At 42.5% G+C, this 16,234-nt stretch overlaps 1 pseudogene; it reads right to left on the bottom strand.

Annotated features, from left to right (window-relative positions):
• LOC134343713 (uncharacterized protein K02A2.6-like) overlaps positions 1 to 16,234 on the bottom strand; it is a 32,544-nt pseudogene that overhangs the window by 2,475 nt on the left and 13,835 nt on the right.

The following is a 16,234-nucleotide window of genomic DNA, read 5'->3' as shown; positions in this document are numbered from 1 at the left end:
GCCTTCTGACCCCCAGCTGAAATGTCCACATATAACACCCCTAAATGAGGTATGGGCTGCCCCGTATAGGTCCTAAGTTTGAGCTTTGACAGTCTGATGGGAGGCAGGTTGGACCCACATGTCCTCCTGTAGGTCTCCGTACTAATGACCGATACAGTAGCCCCTGAATCAATCTCGAACTTAATGTCCTTTCCCCTGACAGTGACTGTGGCATAATATGGTTCAGGTGGTTCCTCATCTGTTTCCACTGCAAACATGTTGTAGGCACACGCTGCCTCTTCATCTGCTTCTTCTAGATGGTGTGTGGCTGCCTGGGCCTGTTGAGTTTTCCTCTGCCCAGGATGAATCTTACCTTTTGAACTTCTGCACTTTTTAGCTAAATGTCCCTTTTTGCTACAAGCATGGCAGACAGTGTCTTTGAATTTGCAATCATTTGCATAGTGTGTCCCTCCACACCGGAAACATTCCACCCGCTTTACCTGTTTACCAGTCTCCCTCCTGACTTGGTGCACTGCCGCCAACTGTGACCCCCATGTCCTTTCTGGATATCCTTGACATTATTAGCAGCCATCTCCATGCCTTGGGCAATCTCTAAGGCTTTCTTGAAAGTCAACGGTGGGGTTTCCCCTAACAGGCAGTGTTGTATGCCGTCATTATTAATGCCGCATACCAATTGATCACGGAGCACGTCTTCCAACACCGCTCCGAAATCACAATGCTCCGACAGCTTGTGAAACTCGGTTACAAAATTGGCCACAGACTGACCTGGCTTCCTGAAGCAGCTATGAAACTTACACCGTTGGACTATCACAGAAGGTTTCGAATTGTAGTGGTTCCCCACAAGCCTGACCAGTTCATCATATGGAATGTCCCCCGGTTTCTGCAGTGTGGCTAAATTCCTCATTAGCTTGTAAGTCTTTGTCTCACACACACTCAGGAGGATAGAGCGCTTCTTAGCCTCCTCAGTAATTCCATTAGCACAGTAAAAGTGTCCCAACCTTTCCTCATACTCAGGCCAGTCCTCCGTTACCTACACAAATTCACCAATAGTCCCAAATGTAGCCACCTGAACGTGAGGCCCCTTATTGGCGCTGCTGCTCCCGTTCGAAACGTGCCGGCACGTTCACAAAACCAGTTCACCTCATCGCCAAAAATATGTGGTAACTTCTACTTTGAAAAAGGCACACTCGACAGCTTCAAGCCCAAAGAAACAACCTTTCACAACCTGTATGGCATGGCAGGAGCACTACATACAGAGCACTGGAAGTGAAAAGAACCGAAGTAAACCCACCACCATCCCCCATTATCCTAATTGGTATTAACTTATTTTTGATAAAGCTCACATTACAGCAGTCAGAGCAGTCACTCACGCATTTCAGAACTGATGAAACTCTTCTGCACCTTCTCCAAAGCCTTCATATCCTATTGATAATGTGATATTTAAACATAGATCATAAAATCGTACAGCACAGAAACAGGCCCAAGATGTCATGCCAACCATTTTGTGAGCAAAACAAAGCACATCTGCCTGCACATGATATCTATCCTTTCATTGCCTGACTGCACACCTCTACACACTCCACACACCTTTCTGGAGCAAGGAATTCATAAGGCTCACAATCTTTTAAAAGAAGAATTCATTATCGCCTCAGTCTTAACTGGGCATCACTGTATTTGAGTCATTAATTATCATCTCAATTTTAATGACCACTACCTTATTGATGTCATAGACTCATAGCCTCCATCATTTACCCTGATGAAATCCCTCAGAATCTTTTATCCTCCTATAAGAGCAGCTCTCATCATTCAAAACTCCATAGAGTACAGACTCAACCCGGTAAACATAGCCTCATTAGACAAATCCTCCCATGCATTGATCCTGGTGAACACCTTCTGAACCACCTTCAATGATAACATCAATTATGAAGACCAACAGTGTACACCATACTTTGGATGTGGGCTCATTATTGCCTTGAGCAGTTCTCATAAGTCTTCACTACTTCTATAGTCCATCACTCTTGAAGTAAAAGTTGCCATTCTATTTTCCTTCCAGATTATCTGCTGCAGCTCACAGTTAGCTTTCTGTGTTTCATGCTCAAGGAGCTCTTTGTGCTATGGCTTTCTTCATGCTTTCTCTGTATTCAATAGGTAGTAGCAAAGTAATAGATATATTGGTTTGGATAGTTTGAAGTGAATGTATTTTAATGTTAGGAGCTTTACGGATATACAGTACCTATAAAAAGTATTCACCCACCACCCACCCCAGAAATTTTCATGTTTAATTGTTTTACACATTAAATCACTGTGGATTTAATTAGGCCTTTTTTGACATTGATCAATAGAAAAGGACTCTTTCGTGTCAAAGTTAAAACAGATCTCTACAAAGCTATCTAAATTAATTACAAATACAAAACGCAAAAAATTGATTCCCCCCCCGCTTTAATATGATATTTAGTAAATGCACCTTTGGCAGCAATTACAGCCTTGAGTATGAGTGGATAGGTCTCTATCAGCTTTGTACATCTCGACACTGCAATTTTTCCCCATTCTTCTTTACAAAACTGCTCGAGCTCTGTCAGATTGCATGGGGTTCATGAGTAAACAAGCCTTTTCAAGTCCATCCACAAATTCTCAGTTGGATTGAGGTCTGGACTCTGACTTGGCCACTCCAGGACATTAACTTTGTTGTTTTTAAGCCATTCCTGTGTAGTTTTGGCTTAATGCTTGGGGGTCATTGTCTTGTTGGAAAACAAATCTTCTCCGAAGTCACAGTTCTCTTGCAGACTGCATCAGGTTTTCCTCCAGGATTTCCCTGTATTTTGCAGCATTCATTTAACCCTCTACCTTCACAAGCCTTCCAGGGCCTGCTGCAGTGAAGCATCCTCACCACCATGCTTCACGGTAGGGATGGTGCGTTTTTGATAATGGGCAGTGCTTGGCTTACAAAAAACATAGCATATAGTCTGATGGCCAAAAAGCTCAATTTTGGTTTCATCAGACCATAGCTTTTTCCAGCTGACTTCACAGTCTCCCACATGCCTTCTGGCAAACTCTAGCCAAGATTTCATGTGAACATTGAATCACAGTGGATTTGGCCTTTTTGACACTGATCAACAGAAAAAGACTCTTTCGTGTCAAAGTGAAAACAGATCTCAACAAAGTGATCTAAATTAATTATAAATATAAAACACAAAATAATTGATTACATAAATATTCATCCCCTGCGCCCTTTGGTATGACACTCCAAAACATCACTGGTGCATCCAATTGATTTTCGAAGTCACACAACTAAAATGGACGCACACAAACTGTTGGAGGAACTCAGAAGGCCAGGAAACATCTAGGAAAACAGTACAGCTGACGTTTGGGGCTGAAACCTTTCATCAGGACTGGAGAAGAAGGCTGAGGAGCAGATTTAAAAGGTTGGGGGTGGGGAGAGAGAAACACAGGGAGATAGGTGAAAGCTGGAGAGGGAAGGATGAAGTAAAGAGCTGGGAAGTTGATTAGTGAAAGAGGCAGAAGGCCATGGAAGAGAGAAAGTGGGAGGACCACCAGAGGGAGGTGATGGGGGGGATGGGCAAGGAGATAAGATGAGAGAGAGAAAACGGGGTGAGAAATGGAGAAGGAGGTGGGATTAGCAGGGCATTACTGGAAGTTTGAGAAATCGATGTTCAAGCCCTCAGGTTGAAGGCTACATAAATAGAATATAAGGTGTTGTTCTTCCAACCTCTCACAGCTACCTGGACTATACCTTGTCCCACCCTGTTACTTGCAAAAACTTATCTCGATTCCTCCGTCTGCACTGCATCTGCTCTCAGGATGAGGCTTTTCATTCTAGAATGAAGGAGATGTCCTCCTTTTTCATAGAAAGCAGCGTCCCTTCCTCCACCTTTAACGCTGCCCTCAACCACATCTCTTCCATTTCATACACGTCTGCTCCTACCCCATCCTCCCACCACCCTACCAGGATAGGGATCCTCTTGTCCTCAACTACCACCACACCAGCCTCCGTGTCCAGCACATAATTCTACAAAACTTCCGCCACCTCCAACGGGATCGCACCACTGAGCACATCTTTCCCTCCCTCCCCAGCACTTTCTGCTTTCCGCAGGGATCGCCCCCTATGTGACTCCCTTGTCCATTCATCCCTCCTTACTGATCTGCCTCCTGGCACATATCCTGGCAAGCGGAACAAGTGCTACACCTGCCCCTACACCTCCCTCACTACCATTCAGGGCTCTAAACATACTTTCCAGGTGAGGCGACACTTCACCTGCATGTCTGATGGGGTCATATATTGTGTTTGGTGCTCCCAGTGTGGCCTCCTGTATATCGGTGACACATGATGTAATTTGGGAGACTGCTTCACAAAGCACCCACGTTCTGTCTGACAGAAAATGCGGGATCTCGCAGTGGCCACCCATTTTATTTCCACTTCCCATTTCCATTCCAAGATGTCCATCCATGGACTCCTCCACTGCCGTGATAAAGCCACATTTGGGTTGGAGGAATAACACCTTATATTCCGTTTGGGCAGCCTCCAACTTAATGGCATGAACATCAATTTCTCAAACTTTCAGTAATGTACCCCACTACCTCCCACCTTCACCATTTCCTATCCCCTTTTCCCTCACTCACCTTATCTCCTTGTCTGCCCATCACCTCCCTCTGGTGCTCCTCCCCTTCCCCCTTTTCTTTCCTGCATGGCCTTCTGTTTCTTTGACCAATCAACATCCCCGCTTTTACTTCATCCTTCCCCATCCAGATTTCACCTATCACCTGGTGTTTCTCTCTCCCCTCCCCGCACCTTTTAAATCCACTCCTCGGCGTTTTTCTCCAGTCCTGCCGAAGGGTTTCAGCCCGAAACATCGACTGTTTACTCTTTTCCATAAACACAAAATAATCTGCAGATGCTGGGATCAAAGCAACACTCACAGCACGCTGGAGGAACTCAGCAGGTCGGGCAGCATCAGTGGAAATGCTGAGTCAACATTTTGGGCCGAAACCCTTCGTCAGGACTGAACAAAGAAGGAGAGGGAAGGATTTGAAGAATGCTTGTAGGTTCAGTTCAAAGACCGGTAATTTGAAAGACAAAGGGGTGGGGGAGGGGAAGCAGGGATGTCATAGGCAGGAACACAATGGGTAGTAGAAGGAGGCGGAACCATGAGGGAGGTGATAGGCAGCTGGGGGAGGGGGCAGAGTGAAATAGAGATAGAGGAAGGGAGGGGGAGGGAATTACTGGAAGTTGGAGAATTCTGTGTTCATACCAAGGGGCTGGAGACTATCTGGACGGTATATGAGGTGTTGCTCCTCCAACCTGAGTTTAGCCTCATCATGGCAGTAGAGGAGGCCATGTATGGACATATCTGAATGGGAATGTGAAGCAGAGTTGAAGTGAGTGGCTACCGGGAGATCCTGTCTGTTGTGGCGGACGGAGTGGAGGTGCTCAACAAAGCGGTCCCCCAATCTGCGTCGGGTTTCACCGATGTAGAGGAGGCCGCACCGGGAGCACTGGGTGCAATAGATGACCCCAACAGACTCACAAGTGAAGTGTTGCCTCACCTAGAAGGACTGTTTTGGGCCCTGAATGGTGGCAAGAGAGGAGGAGTAGGGACAGGTGTAGCACTTACGCTTACAGGGATAAGTGCTGGGTGGGAGATCCTTGGGAATGGATGTGCAGATAAGGGAGTCGTGGAGGGACCGATCACTGCGGAAAGCGGAGAGGGGTGGAGAGGGAAAGATGTTCTTAGTGATGGTGTCCTGTTGAAGGTGGCGGAAGTTGCGGAGGATAATATGCTGGATCCGGAGGCTGGTGGGGTGGTAGGTAAGGACAAGGGGAACTCTGTCCCTGTTGTGGTGGCAGGAGATGTGGTGAGGGCTGAAGTGCGGGAAATGGAGGAGATGCGGGTGAGGGCATCTTTGATGACGGTAGAAGGGAAACCACGATCCTTAAAGAAAGAGGACACTTGAGATGTCCTGGAACGGAAAACCTCATCCTGGGAGCAGATGCGGCGGAGACGGAGGAACTGGGAATAAGGAATGGCATTTTTGCATGTGGCACGGTGGGAAGAGGTATACTCTTTTCCATAGATGCTGCCTGGCCTGCTGAGATCCACCAGCATTTTGAGTTTGCTGCTCGGATCTACAGCATCTGTAGATTTTCTCATTTGTGATTAGTTAAATGATGATATGTTTTTGGAAATCTGTTTGTAGCAAGGTGATTCAATTTATTGTATTAAAAATTCACCTGTATCTGGAAGGTCCAACTGCTGTTGAGTCAGTATCCTGGCAAAAACTACACCATAAAGACAAAAGAACACTCCGAGCAACTCCATGAAAAGGTTATTGAAAATCACAGGTCAGGAGATGGATACAAGAACATTTCAAAGTCACTGAATATCCCTTGGAATGCAGTTAATTCTGTCATCAAGAAGTGGAAATAATATGGCGCAGCTGTAAATGATCAAAAACTGAGTGACCGTGCAAGAAGGGGTCTGGTGAGAGAGGCCACCATGAGACCTATAACAACTCTGGAGGAGTTACAAGCTTCAGTGGCCAAGATGGGAGAGACTGCGTATATAATTGTTGCCCAGGTGCTTCATCAGTCGCAGCTTTAATAGAGAGAAGCAAAAAGAAGAAAGCCACTCTTGAAAAAAACTCATATGAAGTCTCAGTTAGAGTTTGCCAGAAGGCATGTGGGAGACTCTGAAGTCAGCTGGAAGAAGATTCTTTTGGTCTGATGGATCCAAGATTGAGCTTTTTGGCCAGACTAAACACTATGTTTGGCTTAAACCAAACACTGCACATCATCAAAAACACCCCATTCCTACCGTGAAGCATAGTGGAAGCATAAAGCCAAAGCTGCACAGGAATGGCTTCAAAACAACAAGGTTCATGTCCTGGAATGGCCAAGTCAGAGTCTAGACATCAACCCAATTGAGAATTTGTGGCTGGACTTGAAAAGGGCTGTTCACTCATGATCCTCATGCAATCTGACAGAGCCTGAGCAATTCTGTAAAGAAGAATGGGGAAAATTGCAGTATTCAGATGTGCAAAGCTGATAGAGACCTATCCACACAGACTCAAGGCTGTAATTGCTGCCAAAAGTTCATCTACTAAATAGTGACTTGAATGGGGTGAATACTTATGCCATCAATAATTTTGTGTTTTATGTTTATAATGAATTTAGATCACTGTGTAGAAATCTGTTTTCACTTTGACATGGAAGTCTTTTTTCTGTTGATCAATGTCAATAAAGCCAAACTTACTGCGATTCAATGTTGTAAAAGAATAAAACATGAAAACTTCCAAGGCAGGTGAATATTTTTTATAGACACTATATGTTCCATCAGAAGGAATGGCTAGGGTGACAAGGTAACAGAAACTTGGATGTCAATGGAGGAGATGAATTTAGTCAAGAAAAAAAGGAAAAGTATGTAAATCATAGGAAGGTAGGATCAAGCAGACCCCTTGATGCTTTTGAAGAAGCCAGAAACGTACCCAGTAAGAGAATTAGGAAAGCCAGGAGGGGCCATGAGATGTGCTTGGCAAATAAGGTTAAAGTGAATTCCAAGGCATTCTATACATACATCGGGAGCAAGAGAGTAGGACCACTCAAAGATGAAGGGGAATATTTGCTTGGATGCAGAGGATTTTGGTGAGGTCCTTTATGAGTACTTTATATCAGTATTTACCAAGAAGGACATGGAGGATAGAGAAATCAGTGCCCAGCGTATTGATATTCTAGGGTATTTCAAGGTAAAGGAGGAGATATATTGGGTCTCCAAAAGAGCGTTAAAGTGGAAAGTTTCTCAAAGCCAGATAGAATATACCCCAGGATATTCAGTAATGCAAGAGAAGAGATTACTGGGGCTTTCAGCAATATCTTTGAGTCCTCTCTAGCCGATACAAGGTGCAGAGTTCTGGCCATTATTCAAAAAAGGAACCAGGGATCCAGGGATCCTGGAAACTGTAGGCTGGTAGGCCTCATGTCAGGAACTGGAGAGAATTCTTAAGGATAAGATTTATGAGCATTTGGAAAACCATGGCCTAATTAAGGAGAGTTATCATGGCTTTGTGCAGGGCAAATGTTATTAACTAAGTTGATTCAGTTTTTTGATGAGGTGATGAGAGTGTTTGATGATGGTAGAGATGTAGATATTGTTCACATGATTAGTAGCACATTTGACAAGGTCCCTCATGGGAGGCTCATTCAGCAGATTAAGTTGCATGAGATCCGTGGTGAATTAGCTGTTTGGATTCAGAACTGGCTTGCCAGTGCAGGACAGAAGGTCGTGGATTAAGGGACTGATTCTAGCAGGAGGTCAGTCATGAGTGGTGTTCCACAGATATCCGTACTGAGACCTCTGCTGTTTGTGATATATGTAAATCACCTGGATGAATATGTAGATGGGTGGCTTAGTAAGTTTGCAGATGATACAAAGGTGAGTGGTGTTGTGGATAACGTGGAAGACTGGCAAAAATACAATGAAACATAGATCATTTGCAGATCATGGTGGACAAATGGCTGACGGAGTATAACCCAACCAAATATGAAGAGTTGCAACTTCATAGGTCAAATTGAAGAGACAGTAGACTGTTAATGGCAAGTCTCTTAACGGTCTTGATGAGCAGAGGAGCTTGAGGTTCATATTCATAGACCCTTGAAAGTGATTACAGGTTTCCCCGCCATCCGAAAGTAGAGCGTTCCTATGAAACAGTTTGTAAACTGGAATGTGGTAAAGCGAAGAAGCAATTACCATTTATTTATATGGGAAAAATTTATGACCGTTCGCAGACCCAAAAAAAACCTACCAAATCATGCCAAATAACACATAAAACCTAAAGTAACAGCAACATATAGTAAAAACAGGAATGATATGATAACTACACAGCCTATATAAAGTAGAAATACTTTACTACAATCACTGCCGCACTGTCCACCATAGCGAAAATCAATCGCAAGTGCTCTCGGCAGAAACACGGCGCAAGCGCTCTCGGCAGAAACACTCTCTCCAGTAACCTTTAAGCTATGAAGCTGTCAAGTCATACCATATAACGCATAAAAATACACAGCCTATATAAAGTAGAAATAATGTAAGTACAGTGTAGTATCACTTACCGGAATTGGGAAGACAGCGCTGAGCACACTGATGATGGTGTGTTAGGTCGGAGGTTGGGGTGGTACAGTGGTCCCCAACCTCCAGGCCGCCGACCAATACCGATCCGTGAAGAATGCAGCGATAACAGGAACGCACCCAGCACATCTTTAAGAGAAAAGCCGAAATAAACTAGCTAATTAATTAGGTGCTGCCTGGCATGTAAATGTTGGCCCAGATCAGTGGCGATGCAATTGGCAATCGCCTCTGGTCTGGGCCAACATTTACATGCCAGGCGGCACCTAATTAATCAGCTTGTTTATTTCGACTTTTTTCTTAAAGATGTGTTGGGTGCGTCCCGGCTACCGTTGCATTCTCCACGGCAATGCATCAGTCTGCAGCCCGGATGTTGGGGTGGTGGGACACTGGGGTGTCATCTCATCGTTTTCTGTTACCAACAGGGGCAGGCAGGTCATCTTCTTCTATGTCTGCCTGCCTCGATGTCGAAGGTCGAGGTTCGTCGTCTGCTGTGGCTGATGTGGAAGGCTTGAAAAATGACAGCATGCTTGACTGCTTAGCCTCGCGCATTTTTCTATCATCTTGTACAGTTGCTTCACGTTCAGTTCCTGGATGACTTCACTTTCGGTCCGTTCGCTACTGCATTCGGTTTCGATTGTTATCCTTTCCTCTTCCAATTGCATCAGCTCTTCATCTATCAGTTCTTGGTCATGGGATGCCAAGACCTCTTCAACATCATCTTCACCAACTTCTACAAGCCAAACTCACTTTGTCCTTACTTCGCTCACCACGATTGAAACGCTTAATTATGTCTAGTTTTACACTAAGTGTAACAACTTTTCAAGCTCTTCTAGGCTTTTCTGATACCTTAGAACTCATCTTGCTAATGGCTGCTCACAGGCACATGTTTAAGCAATGCGGGCTAGAATGCAATTCTGGGGGAGGAGCTTGGCTGCTCAGGGAGCGTGCTGCCTTTTTCCACGCGCTGCTTTTTTCACACGCAGCTTTTTTCGCGCGCTGCCTTTTTTCATAACAGTGAAAACACCTTCTGTTAGCGAAAACAGGTAACTAATGTAAGTCTTTCATAAGAGCGAGGTTTCATAAAGCAAACGTTCGAAAAGCGGGGGACATCTGTACACAAGTTGAGAGTGTGGTTAGGAAGGCATATGGCATACTTGCCTTTATTAGTTGAGGTATTGAATTCAAAAGTCAGGATATTACATTGCAGCTTTATAAAACTCTAGTTAGGCCGCATCTGGCTATTCACATACAGTTCTGGTCACCTTATTATGTCGAGGATTTGGAGAGGGTGCAGAAGATGTTTACCAGGCTGTTGCCTGGATTAGAGGGCGTGTGCCTCTAACAAGAGGTTGGACAAACTTGAGTTGTTTTCTCTGGAGCGGTGGAGTCTGAAGGGAGATCTGATAGAGTTTATAAGATTACCAAAGGCATTGGTAGATTAGACAGGAACACCTGTTTCCCAGGGTAGAGAAGTCTAATACCAGAGGGTAGGCATTTAAGTTGAGAGGAGGTAATTTCAGAGAAGATGTGCGGGGTAAATCTTTTAAACAGAGAGCGATGGGCGCCTGGAATGAGCTGTCTGAGGTGGTGGTAGAGGCAGAGCATTAGATACCCTTAAAGGGTTTTTAGATAGATACACGAATGTGAGGAATATGGACGGATAGGGACATTGTGTTGGCAGAAAAGATTAGATCTCAGCCCGAAATGTCCATTGTTTATTCTTTTCACAGATGCTGAGTGGCCTGCTGAGTTCCTCCAACATATGTGTGTAGTTCATTTAATCATTTGATTAATAATTTAATTGTTCTGGCACAACATTGAGGGACAAAGGGCCTGTTCCTGTGTTGTACTATTCTATGTTCTATGTTCTACGTTTGAACAGTAATCTCTTTTATAATTCTTCCTTCAGAAGGACATATTTTCACATCTTCCTACATTAAATTCCATTTGTGAACTCTTAATCAACCACCATTTAACCTACCATCATTTCCCTTTTCATAGCTTGCCTCCCATCTCTCCCTCCCATTTTAATTTCCTCTGCAAGTTTTGCAATATTGTATTTGTTTCCTCTTTCTGTCTTTTAATAGATTTAGTAAAGAGCTATATTGATCTTTTGGGGCCCCTACAATTAGAGATTGTTAATTGGTACATCACTCCTCCCCCCCCCTTATTCTTATTCACTTCTTCCTGCTAATCAATCAATCCTCTATCCAGGGGAAGATAATACCACTACTACTATAAGATCTTAACTTTCAAGTAGCCTTTTATTTGGCGCCTTGTTGAATGGATTTTGAAAATCTAAATATGTTATTTCTGTTGGTTCTCTTTAATCACACAGGCTATAACTTTCTGAAATAACTAATAATTTATCAGACATGACTTCCATTTCATGAAGCTGTGTGATTTTTCTGGTACATATCATCACTTTCTGAATATTTGTTTCAAAGTTGAAATTTCAGAATACATTTATTATGGAAGTATGTATACAGTATACAACCTTGAGATTATCTTCTTGCCATAAAACAAAGCAACGCCACAGAACCTGTTTAAAGAAAAAACCATCAAATGTGCAAAAAAAGAACAAATCACACAAACAATAAAAAAGTGAACAGACTAAATATTCATGATGCTTACTTGCATTTTTATAAATGGAACTAAAATTATTATTCTGTTGAAATAATCTCAAGAAAGTCATTTCATCAAGAGAATAATTGTCATCTTTCAAACTGTAGAAGTGTCCATCTATTTTTCTACATACATGCTTTAATATTCTATGTGCACATGTAGTTACAGTTTTTTTCTAAAATTCTGCTGAAGTTGTAATGGGCAAGTGCAAGAATCTTCCAGGGTGTTTACCCTTTATTTGCCTGTAGTGTATACCAATTTTGAACTGTGGTGAAAATTATATAGAATCAGATCCTTTTCAAATATTGAGAAATAAGACTTCATTTTTAGTTTCAGTTTCAGATGTTCCAAAAATTTCATGTAGTCCTCAAGACACAGCCACAAGAGATTTTGCCTTTAACTCTTCCCCATGTAATCCATTCTATCTTAATTTTCTTTGCTGCCAATTACATCACCACCCCCCCCCCAACACCCCATGCCAATTCTCCTACCAGCTCCTACATTTGAAGTAACAAAAAGAAACCATTCACTTACATCTTTGGATGTGAAGAATCCAAAGCTCCATACAGTCACAGGAATAAACAAACAAATCCCACACAAAAGCATAGGAGGCCATAATAAAAACCTGTGCTGATGGAGCCATATGTGAACAGCATTAATTATTGTGCCACCATGTCTTCCAAAAAAAAATGTTGTAAAAAAGTACTCTTTGTTACAACTTGCATACATTCTGAACTTCAGGAAATATTTGAGTAGACTGCAATGAAACTGTGAGTGAGGTTTCCTACTAACAACAGAATAGCTCATAAGTGGGCAAGATACTGTTGTGTTTGGATTTATTTAAATCTTACATCCATCCCACAATGTGAGGGAATAAAAATCTTCACGTTATGACTCTATCACAATGTACAGACATATGAATTTATGTGTCTAAAGGCCTGTAGAAGCTGTCGTGTAGCTTGCTGGTCCTGGCATTAATGCTGCGGTACCATTTGCCGGACAGAAGCAGCTTAAGCAGTTTATGGTTGGGGTGACTGGTGTCCCCAAAGATCTTCCAGGCCATCTTTCTGCACCTGCTGCTGTGAAGGTCCTCAAAGGAGGGAAGCTCACATCCACAGTTGTGCTGGGCTGTCCGTACCACTATCTGCAGTGTCCAGTGATCAAAGTTGGTGCAGTTCCTGTACCAGGTGGTGATACAGCCAGACAAGATGTTCTCAGTGGTGCCCCTGTAGAAGGTGTTGAGGATTTGGTGGCTCATGCCAAACGTCTTCAGTCACTTGAGGTGGAAGAGACGCTGTTGTGTTTTTTTTTGCCACACAGCCAGTGTGTACAATCCAGGTGAGATCTTCGGTGATATGTATACCGAGGAACTTGAGACTACTCACTCTTTCAACTGCAGATCCATTGATGTTGATGGGGGTGAGCCTGTCTCCATTCATCCTGTAATCCATGATCAGCTCTTTTGCTTTTTGGACATTGAGCTAGAGGTTGCTATCTTGACACCACTGTGTCAGGGTGTCAACCTCTCCTCTGCAGGCTGTCTCATTACCGCTAGAAATAAGGCCCGATCAATGTCGTGTCATCTGCAAATTTGATCAGCAAATTGGAGATGTCCTCATTGTAATGAGATTGTTCTACACAGTCACATTACAACATTGAGCTCCAACTTATGTCAAGAAAACTGTAACGAACTGTAATAAACATCTGTGAATGGTGTTATTATATACACTTCAGACACCTGAAGCACCCACTGAAAAATAAACAGTTACATTTCAAATGTCGGACCCTTGGTCAGAAATGGGAAAAAGAAAAAAATAAACAAGTTAGTTTTCTCTAACAGAGAAGGTGGGATTAGATTTGGACAACCAGTTGAAAACAATGTACCTGGTGAAAATAAGGGCAAGTTTATCAAAGGAATACCCACTTGATGAGGAAAGCCTTCAACTTTCCAGACAGTAGGAACACCAACAAGCCCTATTCTCTCAATATCCTGCAATTGATTGCTGAAGGTGGTTGGTGAACTCTCTCTTTAGGTGGTAAATACAAAGAATCGAGAGAAGTAGTGTGAAATTTGTCAGTGTAAATCAGAAAGCCATCACATCTGTGTTTGGAAATTATATAACAAACATCAGAAAATGCTGGAAACAATCAGAGAATCTCTGATGCCTAGTTTATCCCATCTATCCTTATATGGCATTCTTCCCATTCCAGGTATTAGTGTAATAAATCCACTCTGCTCTGCTCCCAACATAAGCTCTGTGGCCATTTTATTAGGTAGACCTGTATACCTGCTCGTTAATGCAAATATCTAATTGGCCAATCAGGTGGCAGCAACTCAATGGATGAAAGCATACACACATGGTCAAGAGGTTCAGTTGTTACTCAGACCAAGCATCAAGATGGGGAAAAAATGTGATTTAAGTGACTTTCACCATGATAGTATTATTGGTGCCAGACAGGGTGGTTTGAGTTCATCAGAAACTGCTGATCCCCTGAGATTTCATGCACAACAGTCTCTAGATTTTACAGAGAATAGTACAGAAAGTCAATAACTAATAAATAATAATACCTAATAAAGTGACCACTGAGGATATTCCAACTGTCAACAGCAAAGCAAGGAAAGTCAGACCAGAACCAATGGCTATATTGCTTCTCTATTCATGTCCACTCTCAATCTCTCAGTGGTACTTTGTCACCCTAATAAGCATTTTTAAATTCTAGTCATTGAAATATCTTCATGAATGTATTGGGCTATTAGGTATATATTCAAACGTAGAGATGTAGCAATATGTATGTCTACAAGGCAACAATATTCAATCTTTGTCACTTACCGGTGCCAGGTGAACATCTATGAAATTATAGCATCATTGAGAAGTTGTCATATCACATAACTCTTCACCAATAGGATCAAATTTAAACATGCACATGGTTCCAGAGAAAACACTACATGCCATTTTAAAAAACTCATTGAAGCTCTCTTTTTCATACTTTATCATACTTCCTCATTATCAGAAATTGTTGTTTTATTATTTTTGAAATAATCTATTTCATGTCGTATCAAAACTTTTTCTAAATCTATTGGCTACTGTACATTTTCTTCACCTTCTGCCTTTGCAAGGAGATTTATCTGGGTTAAGCGAATGGCAAAGATCTGGCAAGTGGAGTACATGCAGGAAAATGCAACAGTGGTCTATTTTGACAAGAAAAGTAAAAAAAAAACCTGCATAAAGAAAATAAAGTTCTGAGGTGCAGAATGATCAGGGTGATCTGATGCATGATTCACAAAAGGCTAATATGGATGTATAGCAAAGAATTAGGAAAGCTAAGAGAATAGTTTTTCTATATTACAAGGGAAACTGAATACACAGTTAGAGAGGTTATATTTCACTAATAGAGAATGTTAGCAAGATCGTATCTCAAGTAAGGCATATGTTGTGGAATTGACAGTACCATCGGAAGATGGTGCCAAAGAAGCTTATGAGAGGAAAAAGATCAAGTACTCTGAACTGGCAACTGAAGCTGCCCACGATGGCTGGAAGACCAAGATTTTCCCTGTAGAAGTGGGATGCAGGGGATTCGTTGCTACATCTACGACCAGTCTATCGAAGAAGATGGGGGTCACTCCCTCCAACAAGCAATCAAGTCCTTGTCAAATGCAGCAGAAGAAAGCAGCAATTAGATTTGGATTAAAGGAAAGACAGCAACTGGGCTGCAAGATGAAGACAGGAGGGTATGGAACTGAGGGGGGTGTATCTGGGACGCCAGGTAGCACCCTTGAACCCTCTGGAGACGTCCTGGGCTTATCAACGAAACGTCAAAGAAGGAGGGTGCCCACCTGATGACCCTGATGACGTACCTACCCTCTCTCCTTGTCACCACTCCAAGCCCACTGCCAACATTGAGAGTGCTGACTTACTATAGGGATTGAAACATCAAGTCCTAGTAGCTCTACTACACTAATAGAGAATGTTAGCAAGATCATATCGCAAGTAAAAATTCAAGTTCAAGCTTATTGTCATTCAACCATACGCGTTTAGAGCTAAATGAAACAATGTTCTTCAGGGACTAAGGAGCAAAACACAGTACATACAGCATATAAAATATTATTAACATAATAATATTAACAGATAAAAAATAAGTTAATAGTTCAATGTAAATCTATTATCAAAGTACATATACAACCTTGAGATTGATTTTCCTGTGGGCAATCACAGTAGATACAAAGAAACACCACAGAATCAATGAAAAGTTGCACATTACAAGATGGACAATGGACTGTACAAATAATATTAATAATAAAAATAACAATAAATAAATTAGCAATAAATTTTGAGAACGTGATGAGGTGTCCTTGAAAGTATTTTGATAGATTGTGGGAACAGTTTAGTATTGGGGTGAGTGTTATCCCTTTTAGGTTCAAGAGCCTGACGGTTGAGCAGAATAACTCTTCCTGAACCTGATGGTGTGGTTTC

Source organism: Mobula hypostoma, chromosome 3 (genome assembly GCF_963921235.1).
Source record: "Mobula hypostoma chromosome 3, sMobHyp1.1, whole genome shotgun sequence".
Classification (NCBI taxonomy): Eukaryota; Metazoa; Chordata; class Chondrichthyes; order Myliobatiformes; family Myliobatidae; genus Mobula; species Mobula hypostoma.
The sequence above is the reverse complement of the archived record's forward strand: the minus strand, read 5'-3'. Positions and strand labels throughout refer to the sequence as shown.